Genomic DNA, 15,423 nt, shown 5'->3' on the forward strand with positions numbered 1-15,423 from the left:
TATGATCTAGAATTAGGTAGTGTGGAATAGTGAATTTACAGCACCATTCCCTGTATCACTCTTACCCTAAGCCAGTGTTTCTCAATTCCAGTCCTCAGGCCCCCCCAACAGGTCAGGTTTTCAGGATTTCCATTAGTTTGCACAGGTGATTTGATCAGTTTCACTGCCAGAGGCTGGGTTCACACTACTATACTACTTTGATCCTACTTTGCTCTGAATTCAATGTTTCCCTATGAGAGCGTCTTGTAGTGTCCTACACAAGTCGGTCCGACTTTGAAAATGCTCCCTGTACTACTTTTGGTCCTACATTGATCCTACTTCAGGCCCATTGAATATCATTGAAGTCGGACCCAAGTAGTATCCTGTTCATGAAAGTAGGATGGATGTAGGATAAATGTAGGACCAATGTAGCAGAGCAAAGTAGGATGAAAGTAGTGTAGTAGTGTGAACCCAGCCTCAGGCTGGGTTCACACTACTACACTACTTTCATCCTACTTTGCTCTGCTACATTGGTCCTACATTTATCCTACATTGGTCCTACATCCATCCTACTTTCATGAACAGGATACTACTTTGGTCCGACTTCAATGATATTCAATGGGCCTGAAGTAGGATCAATGTAGGACCAAAAGTAGTATAGGGAGCATTTTCAAAGTTGGACCGACTTGTGTAGGACGCTACAAGACGCTCTCATAGGGAAACATTGAACACAGAGCAAAGTAGGATGAAAGTAGTGTAGTAGTGTGAACCCAGCCTGAGGCTGGGTTCACACTACTTTCATCCTACTTTGCTCTGTGTTCAATGTTTCCCTATGAGAGCGTCTTAACTGGTCCTACACAAGTCGGTCCGACTTTGAAAATGCTCCCTGTACTACTTTTGGTCCTACATTGATCCTACTTCAGGCCCATTGAATATCATTGAAGTCGGACCAAAGTAGTATCCTGTTCATGAAAGTAGGATGGATGTAGGACCAATGTAGGATAAATGTAGGACCAATGTAGCAGAGCAAAGTAGGATCAAAGTAGTGTAGTAGTGTGAACCCAGCCTTAGTAATCACCACAGCCTTTTCATCTGAGGGAAATCCTGAAAACCTGACCTGTTGGGGGGGCCTGAGGACTGGAATTGAGAAACACTGCCCTAAGCCAACCTCTGTGCCATCCCTTTTGCTCATCTTTAACCAATGCTCAACTCTGCACCCCCACACACTCCCTTTTTCACCTATGCTCATCTCAGCACCCCATGACCCGTCTTTCACCAATGCTCACCTTTGAACCCCTCTGCACCTCTCTTTTACCGATGCTTACTCTTGTACCAGTGCTTACCTTTTCACCATCCTTAACCCCTGTTTCACCAAAGCTTACCCCAGTACCCCTTTTTCACCAATGCTCACCTTTTCACTATTCCATTATTGGTTGATTATTATTATTATTTTCCCAATTCCATTATTGGTTGATTATTATTGATTGGACTTGTGTCTTTTTTTAACCAGTCTATGTAACTAGTTATGCCTCTTTCTACACTGCTCAATTATTCCACCAATGAACCCCATCAGCTCACCTGTTGTTACAAGTTTTAGAGCAAAACTCTGGTTCCTGCCAGAGGAAGTTCATAGAGCTGTAGTCAGGCTGGAGAGAAATCATTTAGTAAGCAGATAATGCAGCAAGCATAATGCAGCGTTGGGCTGGTGCTCTTCCAGGCTTGCTAGCTAGTGCTCTGGCAGTGCTAGTGTCACCTCTGTTGGCACTGCACTTCAAAGGGTAGGTGCAGTGCAGAGATACCCTGAATGGTACCTCTTTGAGCTGCAGGTGACAGGTGCAGCTGCATCTCAAAGCGTGGCATTGTTACCCCCCCCAAACAATGTGCACAGTGGGCCCCATCACGCATGGGGCTCATAAGCACTGCATACATTATGAATATGTCACTTGCTTTGACTCAACTGTTTTTAAAAAGACAGCGTTCTGTGATCCCTTGAAATATCAACAAACCATATTTTGCTCCTAATGTGAATCTGTGCTATAAAAGGAGTGAGGAAACTAGTGACATCAAGCACATGATGGCATTCTCTAACTTTGTAACAATGTTACCAATGTATTTAGTAGGCTGATGGGAAATACTTTTATCAGTTACAAATCAGTTAGCAGTCAAATATTTTAAGTCTAAAATGTTCAGCCTATTTTTATTGTGTGTTTCCACAATAAGATACAAATGTCACTGGTAGAAAAGTATCTGTTCAGTGAGGACCATTAAGAATCTGAACGTATAGATCCTTTAATGCATTCTCTGTGCAACATAGGGTGAAGTGCCACAATGTGAGTCCAAATAATTCAGTTTAGATTCAAGCTCCAGGTAATGGAGCATTTATTGTGGCCCTGCAGCATTTCCTCCTTCATAGCTGGAAGCTCAGTATGCACTGAGATGCAGACATTCTCTTTAATCACCATTAGTTTCCTCCTGTTTCATGTACAGAAAAAGTGTCCGAATCAATACAAGTTATAAAAGAATTATAGGCATGGCAAGTGTTACAGTGTTACCTTGACAACTCGCAATGACTTTACCAAGTATTTCAAAATAATTGAATTCACTAAGACAACCAAATATATTTGAAACAAATAACATAACGGTAAAGTCATTACAAGATGTGCGCTTGGTGCTTCTGTTTAAAAAAAAAGAGATAAATAAAATAATGGTTATCTAGTTATTTTGAAATGGCCTTCATCGTTAAAACAACAGAATGTTTTTTTTTTCTAAAAAAGATAAAAAATAAATACAAATTTAAAAAATGTTAACTAGAACACATAGCAATCCAAATATTCACAAATTAAATAATAAAGAATACCGGCCTTAGCCACCTCCAAAAGAATTACCCCTCTTCATGACCAGCCCGTTTTTTGCACTGCGTTACTTTAACTGACATTTGCGCGGCCATACAACACTGTAAACAAATTTATGTTCTTTTTATTTCCACAAATAGAGCTTTCTTTTGGTGGTATTTGATCACCACTGGGTTTTTTATTTTTAAAATATTTTTTTATTAGATATCTTTTATAGTAGAATTTAGAGTAACACAGTAACGCTGCAGTAGTTTTCTGTGCAGTAGCTGTCCATTCCAGCTGCAGTGAGGGGGCGGTGAGGTGCGTCATTCAGTGCAACACACAACTCACTTTGTTTTCTTTTTTCAAATGAACTGTATTTAAAGTGCACCAAATTTTTTCTTAATTCATGTCACTGTACATCAGCTGTACAGTGACATGCGATCCTGTCCAATGCACTGTGATAATTGTGCAGTGCACTGTGATAACATGCAGCATGTTTGCATTTTATCATAACTCACTCCAGTGCAATTCTGGACTTCAGTGCAGTGTCAACAACTGGTTTATGGGTGTCCTAGCAGTGACTGGCGTTATTCTGGTGAGGGAAAAAAGACAGTTGTCTACTACTGTGAATTGGCCCTTATGCAATCCTCAGTGACGGTTAGAAAAGTACCAACACCAAATGGATAGTATTAACCACGAGAGGAGTATAGTGTAAAATACCACTATGATATGAAGAGGAAACAGGTAATATAACCACCCAGGTGTACTCTTAGGTAATGCAGGATAACTGTCAGTAACCCGTTCAGATCTGAGAGACACCCAAGAATACATATGAACAGTTGCTGAGTGTTATCAAGGAGTGTCTAGTTCAGTGTTTCCCAACTTCAGTCCTCAAGGCACACCAACAGGTCATGTTTTCAGGCTTTCCATTATTTTGCACAGGTGATTTGATCAGTTTCACTGCCTTAGTAATTACCACAGCCGTTTCATCTGAGGGAAATCCTGAAAACATGACCTGTTGGTGTGCCTTGAGGACTGGAGTTGGGAAACACTGGTCTAGTTTATTGAACACAGATACACAGTATTTATGCAGTCGTAAAGACGATAAAGTGGGGGCTAGTGGGGACTTCCTATATGTTATCAGAAAAAGAAACAAGATATCTCTATCAAACATATGCTTCCATCCTGATAATGCAGGTTCCTGTTTTCATCTCAATGACGTATGTTACAGTTAGAACAGGGAATGTATTCTGGGACTTTGGCTCAAACCACAAGACTTACGTAGGTGAGAAACAGATGTTGCATACAGATAGAGTCATATGGCTTAACCACAAATAATGGACAAACTCTTAGTTCTATGTAAACCAAAGATGAGTTTTTCTAAGGCAAAACTCATATATACATATCTACTTGGCAAAACAGAAGAGGGGAATCTAGAAATAGAGAAATCATTTTTTATACCTTCTCTTACATGATAGTGGAAAGGGGACCCAGCAACTACCCAAACTACATCTACTGTAAATTGTCTTTTAAATCCCAGAGGGCCCTTGTGCACCTTTACAGTCTGCAACAGTCATATACCTATCCATGTGTGAGACTCACAGCAGAAAGACATATGGAAATAGTCTTATCCTAATCTGAGCACTTGTTAGAAGTTAGTAATTTAAAAGGTATTGAAGTTTGTGGGTCAAAATAACAGCCAGACAGGAGGAGGGTATCTTTGGAAGCCCCCAATCTGAAAAGTATATGACTGTAAATCCATCCCACTAAATTAAGATTTTATATGTAGGCAGCATATTCTGGTCTCATCCAACAGGTAGGCCCAGTGCTGGGACAAGGTCATACAGCGCCCAGGGCAAAGATGCCAAACGACGCCACCCCCTTCTTTTGGGGTTAAGGTCAGGGCACACATACTGTATCCCTGCAACAACCATTGCGCCCAGTCTGGGGTCCTTGTCTGGGTAGGCCTGTGTATTGGTATGTAAAAACGTACACTGGCAGCAGGAAGACAATGAAATCCACTCTCATTACCTCCATTTTAATCCCCCAAAACTGGCAAGCTGCAAGTAACCTGGCCAGGGTGTGGTAAAATCTATACAAGGTGTTGAGTTCTCTATTATAATTTGTGATTTCTTTACACATGATTAGAGATGGCCTGGCGGTTCACCCGGCGGTCGTTTCGCGGTGAACTTTGCTTGTTCTCAGTCCACCAAACAGGCAGACATCTGGCGATGTTCGCGGCGGTCCGCCATTTTACATTGAGAAGAACTTTGACCCATGACACATCCATCAGGTGGTGCAGGACAGCCAATTGAGACATTTCAGCACATGGACATACCCCCTACCTTATAAATAGACCGGATCTGGCAGCCATCTTACATTCTGCTTTTTGTCAGTGTAGGGAGAGGTTGGTGTTTGAAGCAGGGACAGGCTGTATTCAATCAAATAGCTATCTAAAAGGTCCACAAAAGTCATTTTAAGGACTGGTATATGTGTACTACTTGCTGTGCAGTATATAGGTGTGTAATACATTCATATACTTTTTGTCACTGTAGGGACAGGTTGCTGTTTCGAGCAGGGACAGGCTGTATTCAATCAAATAGCTATATAAATGGTCCACAAAAGTACTTTTAAGGACTGGTATAAGTGTACTACTTGCTGTGCAGTATATAGGTGTGTAATACATTCACATACTTTTTGTCAGTGTAGGGAAATGTTGGTGTTTCGAGCAGGGACAGACTGTAGTGACACAAATCGTTGCCTAACAGGTCCACAAAAGTCCTTTCAAGCACTGGTATAGGTGTACTACTTGCTGTGCAGTACATAGGTGTGTAATACATTCATATACTTTTTGTCAGTGTAGGGACAGGTTGCTGTTTCGAGCAGGGACAGACTGTAGTGACACAAATCGTTACCGAAGGCCCCGTACACACGACCGGATCTGTCCGCTGGGATTTATCCCCGGATCAGTTCCAGCAGATAGATCCGGTCGTGTGTAGGGCCTAGCAGACATTTTCAAGCGGACAATTCTCCAGCCGACGGTTTTCCAGCGGATAAAAATTTCTTAGCATGCTAAGAAATCTATCCGCTGGAAACCTGTCCTTCGGACTTATCCGGTCGTACAGACTCACTGGATAAGTCCGTCCGATCCCCATCCCTTGCATGCGTCGAAATGATTTGACGCATGCGTGGAAGTATTTACCTTCCAGGGTCGCGCACGTCACCGCGTCATCGTCGCGGCGACGGCACGGCCACGTCACCGCAGATGTTTTCCGCTGGGATTTTGATCTGATGGTGTGTACAGCCATCAGATCAAAATCCGCCAGCGGACATATCCGATGGAAATGGTCCGGCGGACCGTTTTCATCGGATATCCGCCCGTGTGTACAGGGCCTAACAGGTCCACAAATGTCCTTTTGAGCACTGGTATAGGTGTACTACTTGCTGTGCAGTATATAAGAGTAATATACACTTATAATATACTCGAATATAGAAAGCATATTGTAGTGGATTTGTATTGTGCAGCATTGTGACTGGTTGTGTTTTTGGTTACTGCTGAATTTTTGCCTCTTTCGCTGCGTTACCTCTGCTACACACATTGACAAAATTTCCTGAAAAAAAGTTTCATAACTGGTGCGATAAACCAATGGCCTCCAAAACGACAGATTGAAGCGGGGTGTTATCTTAAAATATACTTTCATAATAGTGTATTTGGGTACTGCAGAATTGTTGTCGCTTTCGCTGCTTTACTTCTGCTACACACAGTGACAACATTTCCTGAAAAATAGGTTTCATAACTGGTGAAATACACCAGTGGCCCCCCAAAACGACAGAGACTTTTGTCACAGGGTCATTTAAAAAATGACAGGCAGAGGAAGAGGCAGGCCTTTCCGCAGGGGTGGTAGGGGTAGGGCAGGAGCACCAGGCCAGAGCCAAAGTGGGAAGTGGCACAATGTTTGTTCGATTACGTCAAATGACGCACCAGACTTGGTTGAGTGGCTCACCACCAACACCACCACCACCACCACTGATCCATCAGAAGACATTTCGGATGTGCAGCCATTCTTGTCATTGGATCAGGAAGAGCAGGTAGGAACAGCCGGCACTCAGGAGTCTGACGACAGTACTCAGATCAGCCCAAGGAGGATGGTGCCCGCTGTTGCTGCCTACTCTGAGATCTCTATTGTTAGTGATGGGGAAGGTAACGTCGATGATGACGTGTCTACAGACGTCACATGAGTGCCCACAAGAGAGGAAGAGGAGGGGAGTTCAGAGGGAGAGATGGACCAGCAGATAGGGATGAGAAGCAGGCCAAACTTACATTGCACAGGAGGGACAAACCAGACTCCTAATGTATAAGGAGTGAGCCATCAACCATGTACGGTCACATCTGGCGCTCCCAGGACGCCGGCCCATGGCTCCGCAGTGTGGGCTTTTTTTAACGTGTCCACTGAAGACAATAGTGTTGCCATCTGCAGCCTTTGCAGTCAACGCATACTGTAAGTCACGGTAAGCCCAACACTCACCTAGGAACGACTGCCTTAAGAGGGTACCTGGCCTCCCATCACCGAGTCCAGTGGGAGCAACGCCATCAGAACCCACAAAGCCACACTCCAGGCTCTCATCATCTAGCCTCTTCTCCTTCTCCTTCCCCTCTATGCTCACAATTGTCCTCAACTCCACCTTCCATCATGCCGTCCTCACGTTTTTCTGCAAAAAGGCAGGCTTCCGCGGCCCAAATGTTCGATCGTAAAAAAACAATGACGCGGGATAGCCCTCTTGACCAACGGTTGACCGCTGGCTTGTCGGTATGGATAGCCCGCCAACTACTGCCATATAAACTGGTGGACTCACGGGCCTTTTCGAAAATTTGTGGCCATTGGAACACCACAATGGAAGGTCCCAGTAAGGATTTTTTTTTCACAGAAGGGCATCCCCGAACTTTATGGCCATGTTCAGCGGCAAGTGAATGTATCTCTGGCACACAGTGTCGGTGCCAAGATACATCTGACCACAGACACGTGGTCTAGCAAACACGGGCAGGGAAGGTATATAACTTTTACTGCCCACCGGGTGAACCTTCTGACGTCAGGCATGTTATCCGTGGCACCCATGTAGATTTGGTTTTACCGCCATGGATTGCATGCAGGCCTGCCTCTTCCTCTCCTCATCCTCCTACTCCATCCTCCCTCTCCTCCTCGGCTGACTCCTCATTTTCCGATGCTACCGTCTCTTCCGCTGCGACGCCCAAGATCCCCAGAACCTATTTGACATGCCAGGTGAGATGTTGCCATGCTGTGCTGCGTCTGTTGTGCCTGGAAGACAAGAGCCACATTGGTCCTGCACTCCTTTCAGATTTGCGTTCACAGGCAGATCAGTGGCTAACACCACTCAATTTGACAGTTGGTAAAGTGGTGTGCGAAAACGGTGCCAATCTGCTGAGCGCGCTGAAACAAAGCAAAATTACACACGTGCCATGCACGTCCTGAACTTAGTTGTCCAGCGATTCATTGCCAAATACCCTGGGGTCCAGGACGTCTTGCGGCAGGCCAGGAAAATCTTGGCTTATTTCAGAAGATCTTACACGGCCATGGCTCACCTTGCTGACATTCAGCGGCAACACAACCTGCCGTCAGACATCTTATTTGTGACTGCCTGACACGATAGAACTCAACATTGTATATGCTTGATAGGCTGCTCCAGCAGAAACATGCAGTTAACGACTACCTGTACGAACTCTGCGGCAGGACAGGTTCTGGGGAGCTTGGTTTTTTTTTCACCATGCCAGTGGCTGCTCATGCGCGACTCAGACTTCTGCGGCCATTTGATGAGATCACCAAACTGGTCAGTCGCAGCCAGGGCGCCATCAGTGACATCGTACCTTACGCCTTCTTTCTGGAGCGTGCATTGCGTTGTGTCATTGATCAAGCCGTGAAGGAGCAGGAAGATGAGGAAGTCGCAATGCTGGATGAATTCCCAGGGGGGCTACTCCTCCTGAGACAAGTCAACAACTGAAGTCTGAAGAGGAGTCAGAGGAGGATGTGCCAGGCAGAGTAGGAGGAGCAAGAAGAGCATGTTTTAAACCTTTCTGGGATCCCTGGTGTTGTCCGTGGATGGAGGAACGAGGATGATATTATCCTGGATGATGAGCAGGAGCCAGGCCAGTACAGCGCTTCCAGTTTAGTGCAAATGGGGGCCTTCATGCTCCAGTGTTTTAAGAGGGACACCCGTATAAAAAGCATAAAGGGCAAGGACCAGTACTGAGTGGCAACATACTTAGACCCCCGGTACAAACAAAACATGACGGAAATGTTACCACCATCACAGAGGGCTTGATAGCCCTCTGTGATGGTGGTAACATTTCCGTCATGTTTTGTTTGTGGCCTGAATGCAGCACTTCCAGGCCTTGCTTCGAGAAATGCTGCATTCTGCTTTTGTGTCCGCTGGCAGAGGAATTTCCACTCACAGAGAAACAGTTTTGGGTACCAATCCAACAGCGCCTGTAAGAAGAGGGCAGTTTGAAGATGTGTTGGTCACTAATGATATGAGATCATTCTTTCAGCCGACCCATTGACAGCTGTCCTCTGGATCCAGCATCAGGGAACGCCTAGACTGACAGGTGTCCGACTACATCGGATTAACGGCCGATGTAGATGCACTGAGAAGTGATGAACCCCTGGACTACTGGGTGGGCAGGCTTGACCTCTGGCCAGAGCTTGCACAATTTGCAATGGAACTGTTGGCTTGCCCTTCGTCCAGTGTCCTGTCTGAAAGGACGTTCAGCGCAGCAGGGGGGGTCATGACCGATAAGCGCACTCGCCTAGCTCACAACAGTGTTGATTACCTCACATTTATAAAAATGAATGAGGCATGGACCTTGGAGGAATTCATGACCAGTAGACCATGTTTCATTCAAATTCAGGTGGATGCCTGTGGGCTAATTTTTTGGGCCTGTACTGGCCGACACTTACTTCTGTATCCGGTGAATGCCTAATGTACACCAGCCACAGAATACAAAGTTGTTTGCTGTCAGGTGAACGCCTGTGGCCGTGGGATAATTTATGGGGCCTGTAATGGCTGACACTTACTTCTGTATCCGGTGAATAGCTTAATGTACCTCCAGCCACAGAATAAAAAGTTGTTTGCTGTCAGGTGAACGCCTGTCGGCTAATTTTTGGGGCCTGTAATGGCCGGCACTTACTTATGTATCCGGTTTTTCACTTAATACTTCTGGTAGGTCAGTGTCCATGTTGTGGGACTATTTGTGCACAGCTAGTAAGTATTTTGTGGCTGCAAATATGACCTGCAGCTTTTTAATATTCGCCTGCCATTAAAGTCAATAGGGCCCGCCGCGAACTTGTGGTTCGCAAGCATTTGCGAAAGTTCGCGGTTAGCGTTCGCGAAACTTCCCGTCACTACACATGATACAGTGGCTGTTCGTGATATTGTCAATAGTGTCGGTTTAATCAAATAAATAGAAACTCATTAATGAAACCTTTTCTGCTCACAAGGAAGCAAAGGAAACATGGTTCATGTGCATGTATCATGCCGAGATAATCATTATATTCAGAAAGACGGATTATAAAACTTTGACTTTTAAAAAGGTTCCTCTTCCAAAACAATGCAATTACTGGTTTCACAATCGTCAAGATTATTTCTTTTGATGATTGTAACATATAAGAGAATATTCATTTAAGAAATGTTCTCTTTAACCAAAGACCCTTCAAAATATTTTCAGATGCTGCCAGCAGGCACCAAATTATGACTTTGCGCAATTCAATCATGCAGATGCACAACAAGTTGAGTGTTTTAGAATGTAACCTCTGAATCTTGGTTCAGCCATTAGCTCATGCTGTTGCACTCCAATTATTGCAAAACGTTTTAGGGCCATATAAAGGCCATTGATAAAAAGGAAATAAGTAAAATAGCATTAAGGATCTCGGTTCACCTCATTGCATTAGCGCCAGATGCATTCTATTAAAAAATAATAATTAACAAGAAGCACTAGGAACAAGGCTGCAGAGTCGAAAAAGTTAAAACAAGTTTTAGATCTTACAAGCTTATTCCCTAATGGAAAATTAATTATAGACAGTCGTGTCACTTCCATAAACATGTTTTCTAAGTGTAGTGCTACCCCTGAAGGAGCCGCTGGTTTGTTGTTGGGATCGGCGTATTAAGTTACCTTAGTGCGGTCTAGGGGTGTAGTTGGAGAGCAGAGTATTGAGCGAATGTCCAGACACGGAATAGAGGTTTTCCAAAGCTTTATTTCCAAGCCAACACGGCCAACATAAACATCAAATAGGAAGAAAAGGTTGATGAAGAAAGAGGGAGAACTTTGCGGTATCAGGCCTGGATAAGAACTGAGCAATTCTGCTCTCAGTAGTACCAAATTATAGTTCGTCGCCACTCTAGCCAGAGTGGGTAAAGTGCCCCCGGACAGACTCCTGCCACAAGCCTGGCAGCCGAAGTGTCACTTTAGATTGCTGGGAGGAACAGATCTCTCTCACAGACCTGGCTCTAGGCTTCTGCCACAGGCCAATTACTTGAATGAGCTAAATGGACGAATTGAGCGAATCCTCGCAGTAGATTTTAGCATAGGTCAAAGCGTACCTGTCAGCATTCCGGTCACCAGATCCCCAATTGGTTTGTTCAAGCCCTGTTGGACAACCTGCCTCCGGGTTCTCCTCAAGCCGGCCCCCCAATCGAACGGCATCCAGCCTGGGATCCTCTCAATAGAACTGGGGACCCAGTAAGTCACTGGGGCCCCTCTCAGCAACATAGAGCTCCGCGTAGCATTCGACCCCGGCCTGGAAGGCCATCACCGGGGGCCCGTTGGATGCGCGCACCCTAAAGGTAGATGCCGAACCTGGAACCCGCGGGAAGAACCAATAAAGATGGCGTCTGCCACAGATATACTCTCCCCCAGCATGCCCCGCGAGGGAAAAACTCCTCTAATTGGCTGCTGGGGAAAATTGCTCTGCCAGAACCCCTCTAGTGCCACCTGTTGCCCAGGGGTGGAAACAACACCCCTGGAGCGCAGGCTGACCTACAGAACATTTCTGGAGTGACAGCAGCCCAAATTTGACAAATTGTGAATGGGAGCAAGAATAACTCTCCCATTCCCCACTAACTTTAGCGTAGTGCCCATACTGGAAGTAAGGGGGCGCTACATAAGGGTACAAATTCACTTTATATGCATATACTGTATCTACAGCTGTTTATTAGGTTGGTATATTTAAAAGCTGCTTTTAAAGATATCAGTAAGAATTATCACTACTTTATTAAAATTGTAGGGGTGGGCACTAGAATCCCTATGAACCACATATCAAAATGTATTTTAATCTACTTCATAGTAACTAACTTGATTCAAGCTTTTACATTTCAGCTGTTATTTATGACAGCTCTAGTTATGACGGGTTGCCATAGCATGCAGTTCTTGTTTCAGACGTTTATAGTAGTATTAAACTGAAAAGCAAAACATTTTATATATTGCAGATCAACAATTCTTAAACATGGTGGCTGCATTGGTTTATTTATTTTTTCCATTATTTTCTTCTAGTGATCTGGTCAATTACTCACGTTCTTCCTTAGGGTGTCTCCACTGTGGATGGAGCAGCAATAGAAACACATTTGGACATTGTTAATCTGGGGAAAGGGTGTTGTTAAGCCTCGTACACTCGTACGGGTTTCCCTGCTGACTTTTTACCATCGGGAAACCCGAGGGGAAAACCGAGAACCTGCTCGGTAACTTTTCCCCTTTACACAAGACCGGGTTTCCCGACAGGAAAACTGCCATGAGAGCTTTGGTCGGAAATACTGGCCGTGTGTATGCTCTCATAGGAAAACTGCTGGGTTAAAAACCTTCGGGAATCCCGGCGGGAAAAAAGAGAGCTGGTTCTCTTTTTTTTCCTGACAGTTTTCCTGTCGGGAAAACTGCGATGGTGCATACACACGGCCAGTTTTCCCGGCCAAAAGCTCTTTTGGCAGTTTTCCCGATGGTGTGTATGAGGCCCCGTACACACGACAGAGTTTCTCGGCAGAATTCACAGAGAAACTCGGTCAAAACCCGGATTCTGCCGAGAAACTCTGTCGTCTGTACAGTTTTGGCTCGATGGAGCCGCCGAGGAGCTCGACGAGAAAATAGAGAACATGTTCTCTATTTTCTCGTTGTTCTATGGGAGAAGGCGGCCCGCCGAGCTCCTCGGCGGCTTCATCCCAGAACTCGACGAGGAACTCGACGTGCTTGGCACGTCGAGTTCCTCGGCCGTGTGTACGGGGCCTGAGGCTTTAGATGCACTAGCAGATTTAGATGGACGCAGATTTAGACGAACTTGACTAACAATCTAAAAGCAAACTCTAGCTATAAGTTTTTAAAGCAGAACTTTACCCAAAACAGTTTGATAACAATTATTATTCTTTAACAAAAGAACATACATTCCACATTAAAATGTATGCTACCAAAATTTGTGTGTGCTGTAAATTGCCTCCAGAATTGTTTCTTCTTGCTAAAGGCCACCATTTTGTTGAAGCCCGGTGCAGTCACTTCCTGATGGGAAACTCTGCCATCTCTCAAAAACTATATGTCCCTTTCCTTTCTTCAATTAAAATAAGTACATTTCGAGCCTTGAGTCTTGGCTCAGATAGAGAGGAAGGCTGACACAAGCTTTACAGTGCTGAAAGTCACAGGCTGCCAATGAGCAAGAAAGGAGAGGATCTTGCACCTCAAGAGATATAATCACACTGGCACTTTGATTTGCACAATGGACTTTTTATACAGATTGTTGCACAGACACTTGCACTGGTCACTTTTTATGTATATACATATAATTGATGAATTGTTTTTTGGGGGGGATTTATTTTGTTGAGCACATAGTTATTTAGTCATATGTAAGAGCAGCACTTTTTATTTTTTTTGTTATTTATCGAGAAAGAAGAGAATATCAGGAAGATAAGATAAGACACTTTACTTATGTAGCACTACCCCTGAAGGAGCTGCTGGTTTTGGTTGGATCTACACTCGGGCTATCAACCCCTGAAACTGTCTCGAACCCCTCCCTTGGCACAACTGGTATAGGTAAAGATTGTGGAACCCACTGGTTGCTGGGGGGCACAATAATATCACACCACAGTAAGACTTGCAAAATAAGTTGTTACCTTGTATTGCCCTCTGATCCCACGGGACAATAGATAGACTGCACACAGGTTTGCACTTAACCAAGGAAAACTTTACTTGGTAAGAAAAAAAAGTACATGAACAAAATTAATAAGGTACAGTGGACTGCTTACAGGGCCCTGTAAGAGCCAATGATAATAAATATTAACAGGTTGGATTATCACACTTAACACAGACCTTAACACAGCAAAGGGATCCCTCCAGCAAGGTATATCCAGTGCTGAAGCACCTCTTCACCAGGCTTCACCTAACTGTCAGCAAAACTGAGTAGATTAGTATATTAAATACTGCAAGTCTAAAAGTATATATATATATATATATATATATATATATATATATATATATATATATATATATATATATATATTTATATATATATATATAGTTTAATGTCTGACTTTACCTAACAGGCAGTCCTTGAATACGTGTTTTACTATGGTGGTTTGGTTGATCAGACCAAACCTTAATACGATCGTTTCTCAAAAGTTAGTTGTTATCTTTGCTAGCATAAGTTAGTGCACAATAAGAAATGTGTAATCCAAAGGGAAACAGATAGAACTGGCAAAGAACATCTAAATGATTAAAGCGGATTAGTCACTCACACGCCAAGTCGCCTGCTACACAGTCACTTCCGGGTGCTACGTATCCCACACGTGGCGTGTTGGCCTTCAAGTAGCAATGGGAAGTCTACACGATCCACCTTCCTGCAACACAGTCAATATTGTTGGGCAGGTGCCGTCTCACTTAATCAGGCCTGGCTTTTCTGAAACACTCCGTATACAAAATCCTGATCCTTGGCCTCTACACCAACGACAGTTCCCGGTCTTCACACGGCCGTCACACACTGTCCATCAAACAGTTCACCAGTTGCTCTTGGATGCAGCCCGGACTCTGTCAGGAATTCCCCTTTCAGGATGGCCGATCCGAACAGGCTTGAGCAGGCCCAGGCTTCTCAGGCCTAGGCTCCCAGAGACAGGCCTCAACACAGGCCTCCTACTTGCTCGAAGAGGCGGTCCCTTAGAGAGTGAGACAAAGACATCCTCTTTCTTAAATCCTTTCACCCAGCAGGCTGTGTGGGGTGCAAATTACTTTAGGATGGCACAGTTGCACTCTGGAGATTATAGTCTGTCAATTAACCAGGGCAATGAAGTCTTTATCACCCTGTACTTCAATTCCCATCATACGTTGCTGCACCAGGGTAAAACCAAGGAGGTGGCTATAACAAAAATTGGCCACCGGAGGCAGCCGAGTTCCTTCTTTATCTGTAAACGGTAGTCTTTTATCCACATCAAAAGTGGCACCTTGCTACACATATAAGTTTAACTCTTTTTTTTTGTCTCTCTGGCAACAGAGTTTGTCCTGTCACCTCTACTGCTGTTTTTTTTCTCCCTCCCTAATCTGTTTCTCCTCCGCACAGTCTGTGTCATTCCTGTTGCT

At 44.4% G+C, this 15,423-nt stretch overlaps 1 protein-coding gene across 3 annotated transcripts in view; it reads left to right on the forward strand.

Moving 5' to 3' along the window:
- Nucleotides 1-15,423, forward strand: part of NKAIN2 (sodium/potassium transporting ATPase interacting 2) — a 1,108,432-nt gene that overhangs the window by 945,570 nt on the left and 147,439 nt on the right. The window lies entirely within an intron of this gene.

This window comes from Rana temporaria, chromosome 4 (assembly GCF_905171775.1).
Source record: "Rana temporaria chromosome 4, aRanTem1.1, whole genome shotgun sequence".
Lineage (NCBI taxonomy): Eukaryota > Metazoa > Chordata > Amphibia > Anura > Ranidae > Rana > Rana temporaria.